Source organism: Arachis hypogaea, chromosome 9 (genome assembly GCF_003086295.3).
Source record: "Arachis hypogaea cultivar Tifrunner chromosome 9, arahy.Tifrunner.gnm2.J5K5, whole genome shotgun sequence".
NCBI classification, from domain to species: domain Eukaryota; kingdom Viridiplantae; phylum Streptophyta; class Magnoliopsida; order Fabales; family Fabaceae; genus Arachis; species Arachis hypogaea.
The window spans coordinates 11044705-11063800 of NC_092044.1; the positions used below are offsets into that span (position 1 = coordinate 11044705).

Here is a 19096-nt window from a genome sequence, read left to right on the forward strand (position 1 = left end):
ATCTATCAGATATAATAAGAAGTCCTTCCTGCGATATGACATGGCGCCTCAGATTGGATAGAAATAACGACCATGACTCCATACTCCCAGACTCAACAATGGCGAAAGCCACAGGTAGGATATTGCTATTACCGTCTTGGACAACTGCAATTAGCAACATCGCTCCATACTTGCTGTACAAATGTGTGCCATCTACTGAGACAAAGAGATTGCAATGCTTGAACGCTTCAATGCATGGAGGGTACGACCAGAAAACCTTGTCAAACTAACTGCAGTCCGGAACCATCACGTGTCCATCATAGTATGGCACAGCACTCAAGTCACATAACGTGCCTAGACAACAACTCTGCAATGCTTGGAGCAACCATGGCACCCTATTGTATGACTCATCCCAATCACCATATATCTGTGTAATTGTCTTTGTTTTGCCATCCATACCTTCCTGTACGGTGGCTTGAAGTGATAGCTTTGTCTCAGTGTACTTTGTAGAACAAGGATGAAAACTGATGGACTTGACTGTATGAGCGGCAAGATGAGTCTGCATATGAGATGACTGTCCAACTGCTGATAATCCTACGACATGGTGGGGGCTAGACACGTATGCAGTCTGCCAAATTTATGCACCTCCCTAAAGTTTTTAAGTATCATCAAATTAAAATCTAACCAAAATGACAACAGCGATTTTAAAGACGAGCTAAAATCTTGAAACACTCACCAATATCCGAGATTCTGTCGGAAGGTGACCCGGAAGGTCCAAGGACAACCGTACGTGAAATGCCTGCATCGTACGTGGTACTTCATCCGGTCCGATTCAACTACCCGATACTTTGTGCTTCGCCGAATGCTGTAATTCTTCACACCTTGCAGCACTGCCTCTCTACTCCTGAATCTATGACCAACTCCAAACTCCATACTACCATCCGTGTTGTAATCCTCGGCCCCCGTGTTCGAGTACGGAGTTTTCTCATACATCGCATCCAAGTCCAATGTGTGGTAGTAGCTGGGCACAGATGATAACTCCGGGATTGGTTTGGGAGTTGGCAACAAGTATCGACGTGATCTCCCAACGGGAGTCTCTGGTATGAACTCATCTTCATCATCACCCACAGATGAACCACTTCCGTCACTATCGACAACGTAGTCATCGTCCGATCCTCACCCTCAACTTTCATGTCCTGCACCGGACTCGCATAGTGCAACGGACGTGGTGCGAGAGGAGGGTCATCCAGTACGAAGTCTGAGGTACCACTACCGCCCCCACCAATGTCACGAACCTTCGCTGAAAGCTCCATCACTTGTTCAACCATAATTCTCCCGTGCACATCAAACATAAGGCGCACATGCTCGTCGCCATCGAGGCAAAACAGATGAAATCGAAACACCTCATTCCCCATCGATGCTAGCATCCTATACCCAACTCGACCAACCTATTTTGGCTCCGTACCACCAACGTGCGACAATATCATACTCTTTAGTTCTAACAACAAATCCACTCTTCTATTTCGAAAAAGCGTCAGACTCTCGCACTCAAATATCACTCTGCTGTCACTATTTCTCATCTAACAGTTGGGATAAACCATTGTAACAAAAAAAACCACTACTATTAGACATTTTTTCCAAAGCTCTAGGAAGGAAAACGGAAGAGAAGGAAGATTTGATAATTTTGTGAAGAATACCAATAGTTTGCTGGTCCTTTTATGGAAGCTAGATGTTTGTCTGTCCTATTATATTTCGTTTATTATGTCAACGACCTAAACTCAGTCTTATCTGATTTACACTGGCCATATCTCGTTTACACTGTAAACGAGATAAGGCATGTTTGACATCATGTTTATAAACATGATATGCAGAGACATGTGCGTACCATATCTTGTAAATGAGATACAATCATACTTATCTCGTTTACACTGTAAATGAAATAAAATTAAATATGAAAAACCGTTAATACTATCAAAACTACATATATCAGTAATTATAATATTTATTTTATTTATTTAAAAAAATCTAACGAGTTTATAATGCTTAATTACTTCTCATAATTTCATATTTGCTTTTAATACAAATATATGTGTCTAAACTAAATAAATTTCTTTTAAAAAAAAGTCTTAAAAAACATTTACTAAATGTAAGTATTTTTTCAACTTAAAATGTATATTTAATGAATAGTAGCTGGGGACTAATGGGAGTGATGGCTAATGGTGTACAACGATCAATTTTGGAAACTTTATGGCAAAAAAAAACTCAAAGGGAAAAACAATACATAAATCGGTTTCTTCCCTTGTTACAGTAAATACAAAACATCTCTGGCAATGCAATCTTTCACCAAGAAAGACTATTGATAAGAACCAAAGTCAAAGTGAACAGAATAAATCTGAGTTCTGAATGAATCCCTCAGCAAAGTCATGCAGAACCAGACTTTCAACTTGACATGATCATACTTGAAGTGACTATAAGATGCACATAGAGACCGAATGAAACTAGATAAATTACAATTAGAAATAATGGTAAAACTCTGGTTTATTATAAACCATAAGCAAATGTAATTAGAAGTATAGCATGAGAGCATTAGTCCATTCCAAACAGTTCAGAAGTAGCAATATCAAGCTTTCAAAATCTCCCCGGCTTTCACCAGATCTTCAAGTGCCTTGGAGATCTGTGCCTCAGACAAGCCTTCCAATTTGATGCCTTTCTCAACACCAAAGTCTAGCATTAACAAATTGAACAAAGTGAGAGCTCGCCATAAAGAGGTGCTTATTTCAAAATAATGCAAGAAATAATCAAGATGTTCGATAGACATAGATAGATGAACAATAGATTCGCTGAAATATGGGGATTTATTTCTTATACACATTTTCTATGTCAGTGGATTCTTTAAGCACTCTTTAATGCCCTCAAAATCCAGAGAAAAAAGGGTAGGAAACTGGGAATTTGTTATCTCTATTTCCTTGTCAGCAATTTTTCCCCAAAGGTATGGTGATGCCTTTGCATTGAATTGCAGGTCTCTTCATAAATTCTAATATCTGGTGTACATTTGGTGGAATGTGGGTAGTTAACCAAGTCATTTTACATAGCAATTATATCAATATCAAATTATTAATTAAAAAAACTGAACATAAGCAGGGCCTTAGCAAGAGCAAAAATCACTCCCTACATTAGGTTCTTGACTTGTATCAAATTTGTTATAAAAACCTATTTTGTTCACATTACATGATGAAGGATGTCAACCGATATTTAAGAAAAGAATATAATATGATGTTTTCTTTCAATAAATAATCTAAAATTGAACAATAAGGGGTAGTTTTTGTCATTAGGAAGATGTAAACTATGTTTTGTAACAACAGTTTGTTTACCCACAAATTGAGCATCCCAGGGGTTTTAAAAGGTGTAAAACCCAACCCCACAAAATTATTCTATCAAATATGGTATGTATTTATGTCACAAATGACAGCATCAATCATCGAAATTGAGTTGCAAGGAAAACAAGTCGGTAGGAATGAGGTAACTCACCAAAATGGAAGAGTAAATCAAAGAGCTAGTTAAATATTAACCAAGCATGCCACATGATACGGAAAATAGCGATGCAAGGAGAAGTGACCACATGAGCATTTCCAACTAAAAAGAGGCACTTCATTAAAGTGAAGGTATGAGGATGGTGAGACTTCTTTCTTATTTCTGCAATTACCTATTCTGATACTATCTATGTACCAAGTTATTAAAATCTTCCATTTGTGTATCAGGTGAAGTTATAGATACCTAGCCATAGACTATTGGGATTCAATTTTAATTGTCAAGTGTGCAGGATGAAGAGTGAATTGTGGGCAAGGCCCTATGGGGATAGATTTAGAAAATAGAAACTAACTCTACCAACTAGACAGAGGAGGCTGAATATTTTAGAAGTGGTAAGGGGAGGGGTATTGAGGAGAATATCTCAGAAGTTAGAAATGAACCAGACTTGGGAGAGTATTAAGTTTCTTGAATACGCAACTATAGAAGAGATTTGGCCTCCAGAAGAGGCATGCACATTTTACTATTCTTGCAATTTCAGTCTAAATTCGAGCATATTTTTTGTGATCTAGTCCTATTATGCCCATGAGTACAAGGTTAGTGAAAGATGATCATTAAAGGAACAATTCATTGACGGTGAATATCATTGCTAATTGTGATTGTAATTGGACTAGTTGGTGTGGATTGATCTTTGTGCAAGACCAGTACAACTAAAACTTTTAGCCTCACTATACATTAAGTGTGTAAGCAAGAAAGTTGAGAATTCTTGACTCAGGATAAAAGCAAAAAGTATTGTATATTAATATTTAGTTATGTATATTGTGCCAATGAACAAACGGGGATAGAAGGGCTCAATGGCTCATTGATGATGATATAGAACAGAAAAGCATATCAAAGGGTGATAAATTCAAATATAGAGAGTTTAATTTTGATGCACTGACAGTGAGTCATTCACACATCTGTTCTTTTGGAAGACCATTCTTGCTGTCAATATAAAAAGTAGTTATTATTACTGACGTGGTTATGTGATTGGATGCATGTGTAAAACTACTCTACACTATCAAAATTAAATTCAAATAATAATAAGAAGAAAAAGAATGAGACATTAGAATGATGATACCAAATCTTGCCCATAATTGGGGTTCAGCTCCACTGCATTCGCGGATCAGTATTGGCAATTTTGGGTTCAATGTCTTCAGTTCCTTATAATTCTTTTCCACAAATGTCCTGAAGATAACAAAATAAAGAATACTCATTACTACTTAACTATCTATAAGATTTACATAATCAAATCAAGAGATAAGAAAATGTAAATAATATAACCTTGCAGGTGATGACTGGCACATCAAAAACCGAAGCTCCCTTATGTTCTTTGAAAGATTTCCTCTCCACGCCATTGATTCCCTACCTCGATTTAATACTTTATTTTCAGATATTTCCTCATCAGCAGGCATCAACAAAAGACGGTAAAAGTAAAACCCCATACAAATGAAAGATAAAAGTTTGAGCTACTTCACTCCTATGAGCTGCTCCCTAATAAAGTTTCAAGTAGAAATTTCAAAACATTTTAATACTATGAGTAGTTGGTTTCAGATGTATTACCTGAATGACTGGATGTGATGCCAAAGTCGAATAACGTGTTTGCGTAAGAAGCCGCAAGGTGATGGACACGGAAACCATGCGCTGATTCGGGACTGGCTTCGGTTTTGGGGTTTAGAAGTGAGAATCGAAGTGAGGGTAGTGTTGTCATTTTACAATTTCAAAAATCAACCAAAAACCACGGCAAACAGACAAAAAATGACAAGAGTGGTAAACTGGTAATTGTTGGGAGATATTGTGCTTGTTGGGCATTGTTATTTTGATAAAGGAAAAAAAGATTTTTTTTTAATGAAAAGATTTTTTTTTCATTTATTAATGTATTTGTTAAATTTTTAATAGTAAAAATAAAAAAATTAAAAAATATTTTTTAAAAAAATTGTAATTTATATTTTTTTAAAATATTTTTTTTTAAAAAAAGATATTTTTTATGTAATAAATAAAAAAAATATTTTTATATTGTTATACCTAAATATAATTAATAGATAAAAAAATCTTATTGCATAAGATATCCAAATATAAAATTATTTTTACTTTTTTTATAAGATCTTTTAAAAAAAATAACTAAAAAAAATCTTGTTTTAGAAACTTACACAAACAAGTCTATTGTTTGCATACGTATTTTTCTTTGTTATTCTTAATTTTATTAGAGCTGGATCTAGAAAAGTTGAAGGTAAAGTCGATAAAGTTGTGTTTATTTTTACAGACAGGACATTGAAATAGGAATACAGAGATATAAATTTATGTTTGAGCAGATGAGACATGGATAGAGATATTGTGTCTAAGGACACTGAATTGATGTATTTTGTGTCCATCCCAACAAAAAAAACACAAAAATACTAACAAAAAAATGTTTTTTATTTTTTATAATTATATTTTTTATAATTATATTTTTTATTATTATATTTTTATTAAATTTTTGAATGAAAAATAAGAATAAATTATATTTTTATAATTTATTTTAATTTATCACCAAATACAATATAAAAATATAAAATTTTATATTTCTATCTTTTATATCTTGTTCTCCGTGTCAAATAAAATTATTATGACCAAATTACTATGGTGATACTTTTACTCTGTAATATTTAGCATCATGAATTAAGAAAATAAATTTAATTACTATTTTCTCTGTTATATATGCTTAATAGTAATAAAAAGTATCAAATTAATAATAATGGTCCATGATCAACTATTAGATTTAAAAGCCAAATATTGAAAGAATAGAAAGTTCCATCAAAATAGCAACTACAATAAACAATCTTTTCATTCTCATTTATAGGGGTGTGCATGTTTGGTCCGGCCCGAAAATTTGGTCCGGTCCCAAAAAATTTTGGATCATAAAGACCCGAGTTCGAAGTGATTCGGAGTTGACTTGGAGAGAAGAAATGAAATACGGGAAGTGCGTGAAACTGAGATCGGATCATAGCTTGGGTCACTCGGACCTAGTCCGGTGATCCGGTCATCATACACAATTAATATTTTGTGTTATTATTGATGGATGATGGCTATTTTTACGTAGAATTTAAGTATTGCAAACCTTAAATTTTGTGTTATTAGTCATTATAAGACTATAAATTAATTTTTTATTCTTAGAATGCATAAAATTTTAAACTAATGCATAATATTGTGTTATTTGTATTGACTTAAATATTTGGTGTTATTAGACAATATTAGTATTGATTGTGGTTATGCTTTAATTTTGGAGAAGGGTTGATTCTTGGTATATGTTTGGCAGTTTGGGTACCGGACAGTTCGGGAAGATCCTCGAGTTGATTGGTGGGGTGTGGCCTGGGACCAGGTCGCGAGGGTGGTGCTGGAAATTGGAATAGACGACTTCTCGGGCTCCGGGTGTAAAAGGAGGGTGTCACCTGCAAAGACACTCCGACGCCCTTGTCAGTTTAGTGTGCAGGCGAAAAAAGGGATAAAGTGGTAGGTGTCGTACCTTGGGGGAGGGGTAGGACCCTCCTCATATATACTGTGTCAGAAGTGGGTCCCACCAGAGAAGTCCCACCTTCTTCGAAGCTTCCTCATACAGCTGTAGCGATGAGCTGTCAAGGACGCGTGTCCGGGTCGGTGGCTAAGCAGCTCGCACCCGACCGTTCGGGTCGGGTGGTCTACATGTCGGGTCGGCCCACAATGCCGCAACAGTGCCCCCCAAGCGCCAGCAATAGTCGTGAGGGTTGTTGGCGGTGTGTTGTCTCTTCTTTCGCGCGTTGTCGCGAGTTCGGCCATCCGTGGGGGGAACGTGCCCCTTGCGCGTGTTCGTCTGTTGCTAGAGTGATCACTCGTCGCCTCGTTCCTCGCGTCGAGCATTAAGTGCTCATAATGGGTTGAGAAACCCCATGCGCAAAGACCATTTTGCCCCCAGTCTTTTCGCGCCTTTTGAGTGGCAGTTTTTAAACCTTTTGCATTTCTTCTTCCTTTCTCATTCTCTCTTCTCCTATCTTCACCTTCTTCTCTCCCAAGCATTCCAGAGCGTTATTTTTGCATTCCTATGTGTTTCCTTCTCTTTCAGGTTTTCATAATTATCTCAGGTAAATGTCAATTCCTTCCCTTTCTGCTTTAAAGTCCTTTTTCTTCATCATTGGTTCTTCTGTTTGCATGTTGCTTGTCTGTTTTGTATGATAGGTGATCTTAGTGTTGAGTAGGTGCGTTAGGAGGGTGATGAGCGGATAATTTATACGCTTTTTGCCATTATTTTTAGGTAGTTTTTAGTATGTTTTAATCATTTTTTAGTATATTTTTATTAGTTTTTAAGCAAAATTCATATTTCTAGACTTTACTATGAGTTTGTGTATTTTTCCGTAATTTCAGGTATTTTCTGGCAGAAATTGAGGGACCTGAGCAAAAATCTGATTCAAAGGCTGAAAAAGGACTGCTGATGGTGTTGCATTCTGACCTCCCTGCACTCGAAATGGTAATTTTTGGAGCTATAGAAACTCAAATGGCGCGCTCTCAACTGCGTTGGAAATTAGACATCCAGGGCTTTCCAGCAATATATAATAATCCATACTTTTTCGAGTTTAGACGATGCAAACTGGCGTTTAATGCCAGCTTTCTGCCCTATTCTGGCGTTAAACACCAGAAACAAGTTGCAAAGCAGAGTTAAACGCCAGAAACAAGTTACAAACTGGCGTTTAACTCCAAGGAAGACCTCTACATGTGAAAGCTTCAATGCTCAGCCCAAGCACACACCAAGTGGGCCCGAAAGTGGATTTCTGCATCATTTACTCATTTCTGTAACCCTAGTAACTAGTTTAGTATAAATAGGACGTTTTACTATTGTATTTTGATATTTGGACGAGCTTTTGGAACATCTTTAATTATTGTTAGTCCTTTAGACACTGGGGGATGGCCTCACAGCCATGCCTACCTTATTTTCACTTATGTATTTTCAACGGTGGAGTTTCTACACACTGGTTAGTTGTGCGAAGTTGTGACAGAGAGTTGAGATTACAATTGTGCGTACCAACTTGTTGGCGCCTTTGAGATCACAATTTCGTGCACCAAGTTTTTGGCGCCGTTGCCGGGGATTGTTCGAGTTTGAACAACTGACGGTTCATCTTGTTGCTTAGATTAGGTAATTTTCTTCTTATTTTATTTTCAAAAAGTTTTCAAAAAATCTTTAAAAAATTTTCTTCTTTTTCGTTTTTTTTTCTAAAAATAATTTTTGAAAAATCCAAAAAAATTTATAGAATCATAAAATCAAAAATATTTTTGTGTTTCTTGTTTGAGTCTAGAGTCAATTTTCAAGTTTGGTATCAATTGCATGTTTTGATTTTTTCTAAAAATTTTCGAAAAATTCATGCATGGTGTTTTTCATGATCTTCAAGTTGTTCTTGATAAGTCTTCTTGTTTGATCTTCATATTTTCTTGCTTTGTGTTTTTTGTTGTTTTTCATATGTATTTTTGCATTCATAGTGTCTAAACATGAAAAATCTCTAAGTTTGGTGTCTTGCATGTTTTTCTTTTCTTGAAAATTTTTCAAAAATAAGTTCTTGATGTTCATCATCATCTTCAAAGTGTTCTTGGTGTTCATCTTGACATTCATAGTATTCTTGCATGCATCTTTTGTTTTAATCCAAAATTTTTATGTTTTGAGTTATTTTTGTGTTTTCCTCTCTTCTCATTAAAAATTCAAAAAATCAAAAAAATATCTTTTCCTTATTTCACTCATAAATTTCAAAATCTTTGGGTTGACTTAGTCAAAAATTTTTAAAATAAGTTGTTTTTTGTTAGTTAAGTCAAGATTTCAATTTTAAAAATCTTATCTTTTCAAAACTTTTTTAAAAATCAAATCTTTTTCATTTTTCTTTTATATGTTTGAATTTTTTTTAAATTGATTTTCAAAATTTTTTTCTTATCTTTATTTCAAATTTTCAAAAGCTTTACTAACAATTAATGTGATTGATTCAAAAATTTGAAGTTTGTTACTTTCTTGTTAAGAAACGTTCAATCTTTAAATTCTAGAATCATATCTTTTAGTTTCTTGTTAGTCAAGTAATCAATTTTAATTTTAAAAAATCAAATCCTTCTAAATTTCTTTTTCAAAATAAATTTCAATCATATCTTTTCAATCATATCTTTTCAAACATATCTTTTTCAAATCATATCTTTTTCAAAATTTGATTTCAAAAATCTTTTCTAACTTCTTATTTTTTCAAAATTAATTTTCAAATCTTTTTCAACTAACTAATTGACTTTTGTTTGTTTTACTATTTCTTATCTTTTTCAAAATCACCTAACTACTTTTCTCTCTTTAATTTTCGAAAACTCCTCACCCTTTTTCAAAATTCTTTTAATTAACTAATTGTTTCAAATTTTAATTTTAATTTTATTTCTTCTCTTAATTTTCGAAAATCACTAACCATTTTTCAAAAACAATCTTCGAATTTCTCTCCCTCTCATCTTCTTCTATTTATTTATTTATTTACTAACACTCTTCTCTTCATCTTAAAATTTGAACCCTCTCTTCTCCTCTGTGTTCAAATTTTTCTCTTCTCCTTCTTCTATTCTTTTCTTCTTCTACTCACATAAAGGAATCTCTATACTGTGACATAAAGAATTCCTCTTCTTTTCTGTTCTCTTCTTTTTCACATGAGCAGGAGCAAGGATAATAACATTCTTGTTGAAGCTGATCCAGAACCTGAAAGGACTCTAAAGAGGAAGCTAAGAGAAGCTAAAACACAATACTCTGAAGAGGACTTTACTAAAATTTTCGAAAAAGAAGTAGAGATGGCCGAAACCAATAACAATGGTGGATGTGCAAGGAAGATGCTTGGTGACTTTACTGCACCAAACTCCAACTTCCATGGAAGAAGCATCTCAATCCCTGCCATTGGAGCAAATAACTTTGAGCTAAAGCCTCAATTAGTTTCTCTGATACAACAGAATTGCAAGTTTCATGGACTTCCATCAGAAGATCCTTTTCAGTTCTTAACTAAATTCTTGCAGATTTGTGATACTATTAAGACCAATAGAGTTGATCCCGAGGTCTACAAGCTTATGCTTTTCCCTTTTGCTGTAAGAGACAGAGCTAGAATATGGTTGGACTCTCAACCTAGAGATAGCCTGAACTCTTGGGATAAGCTGGTCATGGCTTTCTTAGCCAAGTTCTTTCCTCCTCAAAAGCTGAGCAAGCTTAGAGTGGATGTTTAAACCTTCAGGCAAAAAGAAGGTGAATCCCTCTATGAAGCTTGGGAAAGATACAAGTAACTGACCAAAAAGTGTCCTTCTGACATGCTTTCAGAATGGACCATCCTGGATATATTCTATGATGGTCTGTCTAAATTGTCTAAGATGCCATTGGACTATTCTGCAGGTGGATCTATTCACCTAAAAAAAATGCCTGCAGAAGCTCAGGAACTCATTGAAATTGTTGCAAATAACCAATTCATGTACACCTCTAAAAGGAATCCTGTGAGTAATGGGACACCTTAGAGGAAGGGAGTTCTTGAAATTGATGCTCTGAATGCCATATTGGCTCAGAATAAAATGTTGACTCAACAAGTCAATATGATTTCTCAGAGTCTGAATGGTTTGCAAAATGCATCCAATAGTACTAAAGAAGCATCTTCTGAAGAAGAAGCTTATGATCCTGAGAACACTGCAATGGCAGAGGTGAATTACATGGGTGAAGCCTATGGAAACACCTATAATCCATAATGGAGAAATCATCCAAATTTCTCATGGAAAGATCAACAAAAGCCTCAGCAAGGCTTTAATAATGGTGGAAGAAACATGTTTAACAATAGCAAGCCTTTTCCATCATCCTCTCAGTAACAGACAGAGAATTCTGAGTAGAGCCCCTCTAGCTTAGCAAATATAGTCTTTGATCTATCTAAGGCCACACTAAGTTTCATGAATGAAATAAGGTCCTCCATTAGAAATTTGGAGGCACAAGTGGGCCAGCTGAGTAAAAGAGTCACTGAAACTCCTCCTAGTACTCTCTCAAGCAATACAGAAGAAAATCCAAAAAGAGAGTGCAAGGCCATAACCTTGCTTGGTGTGGCCGAATGCACAGAGGAGGAGGAGGACGTGAATCCCAGTGAGGAAGACCTCATGGGATGTCCTCTAGACAAAAAAGAGTTCCGAATTGAGGAACCTAAGGAATCTAAGGTTCATCTAGAGACCATAGAGATTCCATTGAACCTACTTCTGCCATTCATGAGCTCTAATGACTATTCCTCTTCTGAAGAGGATGAAGATATTACTGAAGAGCAAGTTGCTAAGTACCTTGGAGCAATCATGAAGCTGAATGCCAAGTTATTTGGTAATGAGACTTGGGCGGATGAACCCCCCTTGCTCACCAATGAACTGAATGACTTGGTTAGGCAGACATTACCTCAAAAGAAACAGGATCCTGGTAAATTCTTAATTTCCTGTACCATAGGCACCATGACCTTTGGAAAGGCTCTATATGACCTGGGGTCAGGCATAAACTTAATGCCACTCTCTGTAATGGAGAAACTGGGAATCTTTGAGGTACATGCTGCCAAATTCTCATTAGAAATGGCAGACAAATCAATGAAACAGGCTTATGGACTAGTAGAGGATGTGCTAGTGAAGGTTGAAGGCCTTTACATCCCTGCTGATTTCATAATCCTAAACACTGGGAAGGATGAGGATGAATCCATCATCCTTGGAAGACCCTTCCTAGCCACAGCAAAAGCTGTGATTGATATAGACAGAGGAGAGTTGATCCTTTAATTGAATGAGGACTACCTTGTGTTTAAAACTCAAGGATCTCCCTCTGTAACCATGGAGAGGAAGCATAAAAAGCTTTTCTCAATACAGAGTCAAACAAAGCCCCCACACTCAAACTCTAAGTTTGGTGTTGGGAGGCCATAATCAAACTCTAAGTTTGGTGTTGAACCCCCACATTCAAACTCTAAGTTTGGTGTTGGAAGGTCCCAACAATGCTCTGAACATCTGTGAGGCTCCATGAGAGCTCACTGTCAAGCTATTGACATTAAAGAAGCGCTTATTGGAAGGCAACCCAATTTTATTTATCTGTGTATTTTCCTTTTTTTTAGGTTAATGATCATGTGGAGTCACAAAAATAATTACAAAAATTCAAGAAAAATAAAAAATAGTATTAAAAACAGCACACCCTGGAGGAGGAACTTACTGGCGTTTAAACGCTCTGCTACCCTTACTGGCATTTAAACGCCAGTAATAGTAGTAGAATGGGCGTTTAACGCCCAGTCTGGCACCATTCTGGGCGTTAAACGCCAGAAACAAGCACCAGACTAGCGTTAAACGCCAGAAATAGGCTACAATCTGGCATTAAACGCCAGAAACAGGTTACAGCCTGGCGTTTAACGCCAGAAAAGGAATAAAAGCTGGCGTTTAACGCCAGAAACAAGCAGCAATCTGGCGTTAAACGCCAGGATTGCACAGTAAGGGCGTTTTGCACGCCTAAAAGGAGTAGTGATGAAATCATTGACCCCTCAGGATCTGTGGACCCCACAGGATCCCCACCTACCTACCTCTCTCTCTCTCACTCACCAATTAAATCATATCCTCTTCCCTATATTCTCTTCACCAATCACCTCTATACCTCTTCCCTAAAAACCCCACCTACCTCACTTTAAAAATTCAAACACTTTTCTCTCCCAAACCCAACCCTAATGACCAAAACCCAACCCTCCTCTCACCCCTATATAAACCCCTCACTACTCCTTCATCTTCACACAACACAAACACCTTTCCCCCCTCTTGGCCGAACTCCTATAACCCTCCATTTCCTCTATTTTCTTCTTCTTCCCTTTCTTTCTTTCTTCTTTTGCTCGAGGAGGAGCAAACCTTTTAAGTTTGGTGTGGTAAAAGTATTGCTTTTTGTTTTTTCATAACCATTTATGGCACCTAAGGCCGGAGAAACCTCTAGAAAGAGGAAAGGGAAGGCAAAAGCTTCCACCTCTGATCATGAGAGATGGAGAGATTCATCTCAAAGGTCCATCAAGACCACTTCTATGAAGTTGTGGCCAAGAAGAAGGTGATCCCTAAGGTCCCTTTCATGCTAAAAAAAATGAGTATCTGGAGTTCTGACATGAAATCCGAAGAAGAGGTTGGGAAGTTCTTACCAACCCCATTCAACAAGTCAGAATCTTAATGGTTCAAGAGTTCTATGCCAATGCATGGATCACTAGGAACCATGATCAAAGTATGAACCCGAATCCAAGGAATTGGCTTACAATGGTTTGGGGGAAATACTTAGATTTCAGTCTGAAAAATGTAAGGTTGGCATTCCATTTGCCAATGATGCAAGAAAACGCATGTCCTTACACTAGAAGGGTCAACTTTGATCAAAGGTTAGACCAAGTCCTCATGGACATATGTGTGGAAGGAGCTCAATGGAAAAGAGACTCAAGATGCAACCCAGTTCAATTGAGAAGACCAGACCTTAAGCCTGTGGCTAGAGGATGATTGGAGTTCATCCAACGCTCCATCATTCCTACTAGCAACCGATCTGAAGTGACTGTAGATCGGGCCATCATGATCCATAGTATCATGATTGGGGAGGAAGTGGAAGTTCATGAGATCATACCTCTAGAACTCTACAAGGTGGCTGACAAGTCATCCACCTTGGCAAGGTTAGCCTTTCCTTGTCTCATTTGTCATATATGCAATTTAGCTGGGATTGACATAGAAGGAGACATCCTTATTGAAGAGGACAAGCCCATCACTAAAAAGAGGATGGAGCAAACAAGAGAGCCCATTCATGGACCTCAACAAGAGCATGAGGAAGATCCTCATCAAGAAATCCCTGAGATGCCTCAAGAGATGCAATTTCCTCCACATAACTATTGGGAGCAACTCAACACCTCCTTGGAAGGCTTGAGTTACAACATGGACCAACTAAGGGTGGAGCACCAAGAGCACTCCATCATTCTCCATGATATTAGAGAAGATCAAAGAGCTATGAGGGAGGAGCAACAAAGACAAGGAAGAGACATAGAGGAGCTTAGGCGTTCCATTGGTTCTTCAAGAGGAAGACGCCACCCTCACTAAAGTGGACTCATTCCTTAATCTCCTTGACTATTTATTTTTCTGTTTTTGGTTTTTAAGCTTCATGTTTGGCTATGTTTTGTGTCTTCATTACATGATCATTAGTGTCAAGTGTCTATGTCTTAAAGCTATGAATAATTCCATGAATCATCCACCTCTCTTAAATGAAAAATGTGCTTAATTACAAAAGAACAAGAAGTACTTAGATTTCAAATTTTATCTTGAAATTAGTTTAATTATTTTTATGTGGTGGCAATACTTTTTATTTTCTGAATGAATGCTTGAACAGTGCATATTTTTTATCTTGTTGTTTATGAATGTTAAAATTATTAGCTCTTGAAAGAATGATGAACAAAGAGAAATATTATTGATAATCTAAAAAATTATGAAATTGATTCTTGAAGCAAGAAAAAGCAGTGAATAAGAAAGCTTGCGAAAAAAAAGTGGCAAAAATTAAAAGAAAGAAAAAGAAAAAGCAAGCAGAAAAAGCCAATAGCCCTTTAAACCAAAAGGCAAAGGTAAAAAAGGATCCAAGGTTTTGAGCTTTAATAGATAGGAGGGCCTAAGGAAATAAAATCCAGGCCTAAGCGGCTAAATCAAGATGTCCCTAACCATGTGCTTGTGTCATGAAGGTCCAAGTGAAAAGCTTGAGACTGAGTGGTTAAAGTCGTGATCTAAAGCAAAAAAAAAAAGTGTGTGCTTAAGAACCCTGGACACCTTTAAATGGGGACTTTAGCAAAACTGAGTCACAATCTGAAAAGGTTCACCCAGTTATGTGTCTGTGGCATTTATGTATCCGGTGGTAATACTGGAAAACAAAGTGCTTAGGGCCACGGCCAAGACTCATAAAGTAACTGTGTTCAAGAATCAACATACTGAACTAGGAGAATCAATAACACTATCTAAAATTCTGAGTTCCTATAGATGCCAATCATTCAGAATTTCAAAGAATAAAGTGAGATGCCAAAACTGTTCAGAAGTAAAAAGCTACTAGCCCCGCTCATCTAATTGGGACTAAGTTTCATTGATATTGTGAGATTCATTGTATATCCTCTTCTTTTTATCCTATTTTGTTTTCAGTTGCTTGGGGACAAGCAACAATTTAAGTTTGGTGTTGTGATGAACGGATAATTTATACGCTTTTTGGCATTATTTTTAGGTAGTTTTTAGTATGTTTTAATCAATTTTTAGTATATTTTTATTAGTTTTTAAGCAAAATTCACATTTTTGGACTTTACTATGAGTTTGTGTATTTTTCTGGGATTTCAGGTATTTTCTGGCTGAAATTGAGGGACCTGAGCAAAAATCTGATTCAGAGGCTGAAAAAGAACTGCTGATGCTGTTGGATTCTGACCTCCCTACACTCGAAATGAAATTTTTGGAGCTAGAGAAACCCAAATGGCGTGCTCTTAACTGCGTTGGAAAGTAGACATCCAGGACTTTCCAGCAATATATAATAGTCTATACTTTTTCCGAGTTTAGACGACGTAAACTGGCGTCTATTCTGGCGTTAAACGATCAGAAACAAGTTGTAAAGCAGAGTTAAACGCCAAAAATAAGTTACAAACTGGCGTTTAACTCCAATGAAGACCTTTACACGTGAACGCTTCAATGCTCAGCCTAAGCACACACCAAGTGGGTCCGGAAGTGAATTTCTGCATCATTTACTCATTTCTGTAACGCCTAGTAACTAGTTTAGGATAAATATGACTTTTTACTATTGTATTTTGATATTTGGACGAGCTTTTGGAACATCTTTGATTATTGTTAGTCCTTAGACACTGAGGGCTGGCCTCACGGCCATGCCTACCTTATTTTTACTTATGTATTTTCAATGGTGGAGTTTCTACACACCAAAGATTAAGGTGTGGAGCTCTGCTGTTCCTCGAGTATTAATGCAAAGTACTACTGTTTTCTATTCATTTCATGTTTATTCTTATTTTAAGATATCCATTTGCACACAAGAACATGATGAATGTGATGATTATGTGACACTCATCACCATTCTCACTTATGAACGCGTGATTGACAACCACTTCCGTTCTACATGCAAACAAGCTTCAAGGTATATCTCTTGGGTTTCTAATCAACGATTCACATCGACTCCCCTCTGACAATGGGGCATCTGAATCCGAGATTAGAATCTTCATGGTATAGGCTAGAATCCATTGGTAGCATTCTTGAGATCCGGAAAGTCTAAACCTTGTCTGTGGTATTCCGAGTAGGATCTGGGATGGGATGACTGTGACGAGCTTCAAACTCGTGACTGTAGGGCGTGGTGACAGATGCAAAAGGATAGTAAATCCTATTCCTACACGATCGAGAACCAACAGCTGATTAGCCATACGATATCTATGCATGGTATTTTTCATCCGAGACGAGCAATCCGGCAGTTGATTAGCCGTACAGAAACCATAGAGGACCATTTTCATTGAGAGGATGGAAAGTAGCCATTGAAATGGTGACACCCAACATACAGCTTGTCATAGAAAGGAGTATGAAGGATTGGATGAAGGCAGTAGGAAAGGAGAGATTTAGAAGGAACAACGCATCTCCATACACTTATTTGAAATTCCCTCCAATGAATTACATAAGTATCTCTATCTTTATTTTATGTTTATTTATCTATTAATTATCAAAACTCCATAACCATTTGAATCCGCGTGACTGAGATTTACAAGGTGACCATAGCTTGCTTCAAGCTGACAATCTCCGTGGGATCGACCCTTACTCACGTAAAGGTTTATTACTTGGACGACCCAGTGTACTTGCTTGTTAGTTGTGCAAAGTTGTGACAAAAAGTTGAGATTACAATTGTGCGTACCAAGTTGTTGGCGCCATTGAGATCACAATTTCGTGCACCAGGGGGTTACCATTCCAGGGTATTAGCTTTTAGGATTTTGCTTGGGTTTTGCTTTAGCCCTGCTTAATTTTAGTTACTGAATAGGCTAAATGTAGTTTTTGGGTTTTCCCGAGCTCCCGACCTCATAGACTAATCAAGTGGTACCCTCACTGTAGGTATGCCTCGCGTCGTCTCCCAAGCTTCTATCTCCGCCGCGGGTTACGACCCATACGCTTGGGTGGCTTCCGACTTGAGGGACTCCCCGAACTAGATGGGTGAGGAGGAGCTTACCGTTTCTTCAGGCTGAGTACCTATGCAGGGGTACTGACGAGGAGGCCAACTACGAGGTCTTTGTCCCTGCCCCTCACGAGCGGCTGTACGAGCTCAATTTCCACGCCCCCCGGGTTGCCGACTGGATTTGGTTTTACAAAGCCATGTTCACCCAAGTGGGGGTCGGTATCCCCTTCTCCACTTTTCAAATGGGGCTTTTTAGTCAGATCTCCGTGGCATCGTCGCAGCTGCATCCGAACAGTTGGGCTTCGATCCGCTGTTTCGAGATGGTGTGTGAATACCTGGAGCTGCCGGTGTCCGTCGATGTTTTCCTTTACTTTTTTAATCTCACGAATCCTACCAAGGAGGGGAAGGCGAGGAAGGGGTTCATGTCCTTCCGATCTGCTCAAGGTCGGAGGATCTTTGGCTTGTTCGAAGACTCTTATCATGGGTTCAAAGATAAGTATTTTAAGGTGCGTCCAGTCAAAGGTCGCCATTCCTTCTGGTTGTCGTTGGAGGGAGAACGCCTCATCCCAACATATTGGAGTTTCGGGACGGGGTCTAACACTTTTATTAAGGTGACCTACAAGGGGATGTCTGCCGTGGATAGAAAAATTGCCGACGTGCTGTGGGCCGTTTTTGGGAGAAACCACGTGAACCCCCACTTTTTTATGGGTAACAGGAAGGTCGCCCGGAATTATATTTGTGAGTGGTTTTTGTCTTGTGTTTTTTGCATGGTCGCTGCTTTGGTTGGTTATGCCGATTAAACGACTAACTTGTTCATTTCTTTTGCAGTGGGAATGTCTGCCGAGGTGACACGCCTTGAGAGCTTGTTCAAAACTTTTCTGGCGGAAAGCGATGGGGAAAAGGCCGATGAGCAGCCGGTAGTCCCTGCCGGGGACAAGGAGGATCAGGTGGCACCCTCACCCCGTGACGTCGACATGTCGGATAAACCTTCTGACGTGGCGCACGTTTCTCCAGTTCATGGGGAGGCGGCCAGTACCTGACATTCGTCTTCTGCTCAACAGGTCGAGGAAGACGACCTGAGGGTCATTCCTACCCCCCAAGAGGCAGAGATCACTCTCCAGCTCCGAAGGGGCCCTCACCGTGATGGAGAAGAACTTCGATGCCGGGACGTTCATAGACTCCCAGTTGCTTCCCGGCACGGAGGAACACTTTCATGGTACCGACCTTGCGGGGCAGGCACGATGGATGTATCGTACCCTCCTTCACGGTTCGGCCATAGCTCGGAAGGCAGAGTTTGAGCTGTCGGGTATGCAGTCACTACGCCGGAAGCTCGAATCTGCTGTTATAGCCAACAACAAATTTAAAACTTAAGTTGAAACGCTCCAGGGGCAGCTATCCGAGGTG

The 19096-nt window shown here is 38.1% G+C and overlaps 1 long non-coding RNA gene and 1 other non-coding gene across 2 annotated transcripts; both read right to left on the reverse strand.

Moving 5' to 3' along the window:
• Positions 1-2287: 2287 nt before the first annotated feature.
• On the reverse strand, positions 2288-4733 carry LOC112710362 (uncharacterized). The gene is made up of 2 exons (XR_011865368.1): positions 4625-4733; positions 2288-2703 (listed from the first exon to the last, which is right to left on the reverse strand). It is a non-coding gene; the product is annotated as an uncharacterized lncRNA (long non-coding RNA).
• Positions 4734-10740: 6007 nt separating this feature from the next.
• On the reverse strand, positions 10741-10848 carry LOC112714149 (small nucleolar RNA R71). The gene has a single exon (XR_003159105.1). It is a non-coding gene; the product is annotated as a small nucleolar RNA R71 (small nucleolar RNA).
• Positions 10849-19096: the final 8248 nt, after the last annotated feature.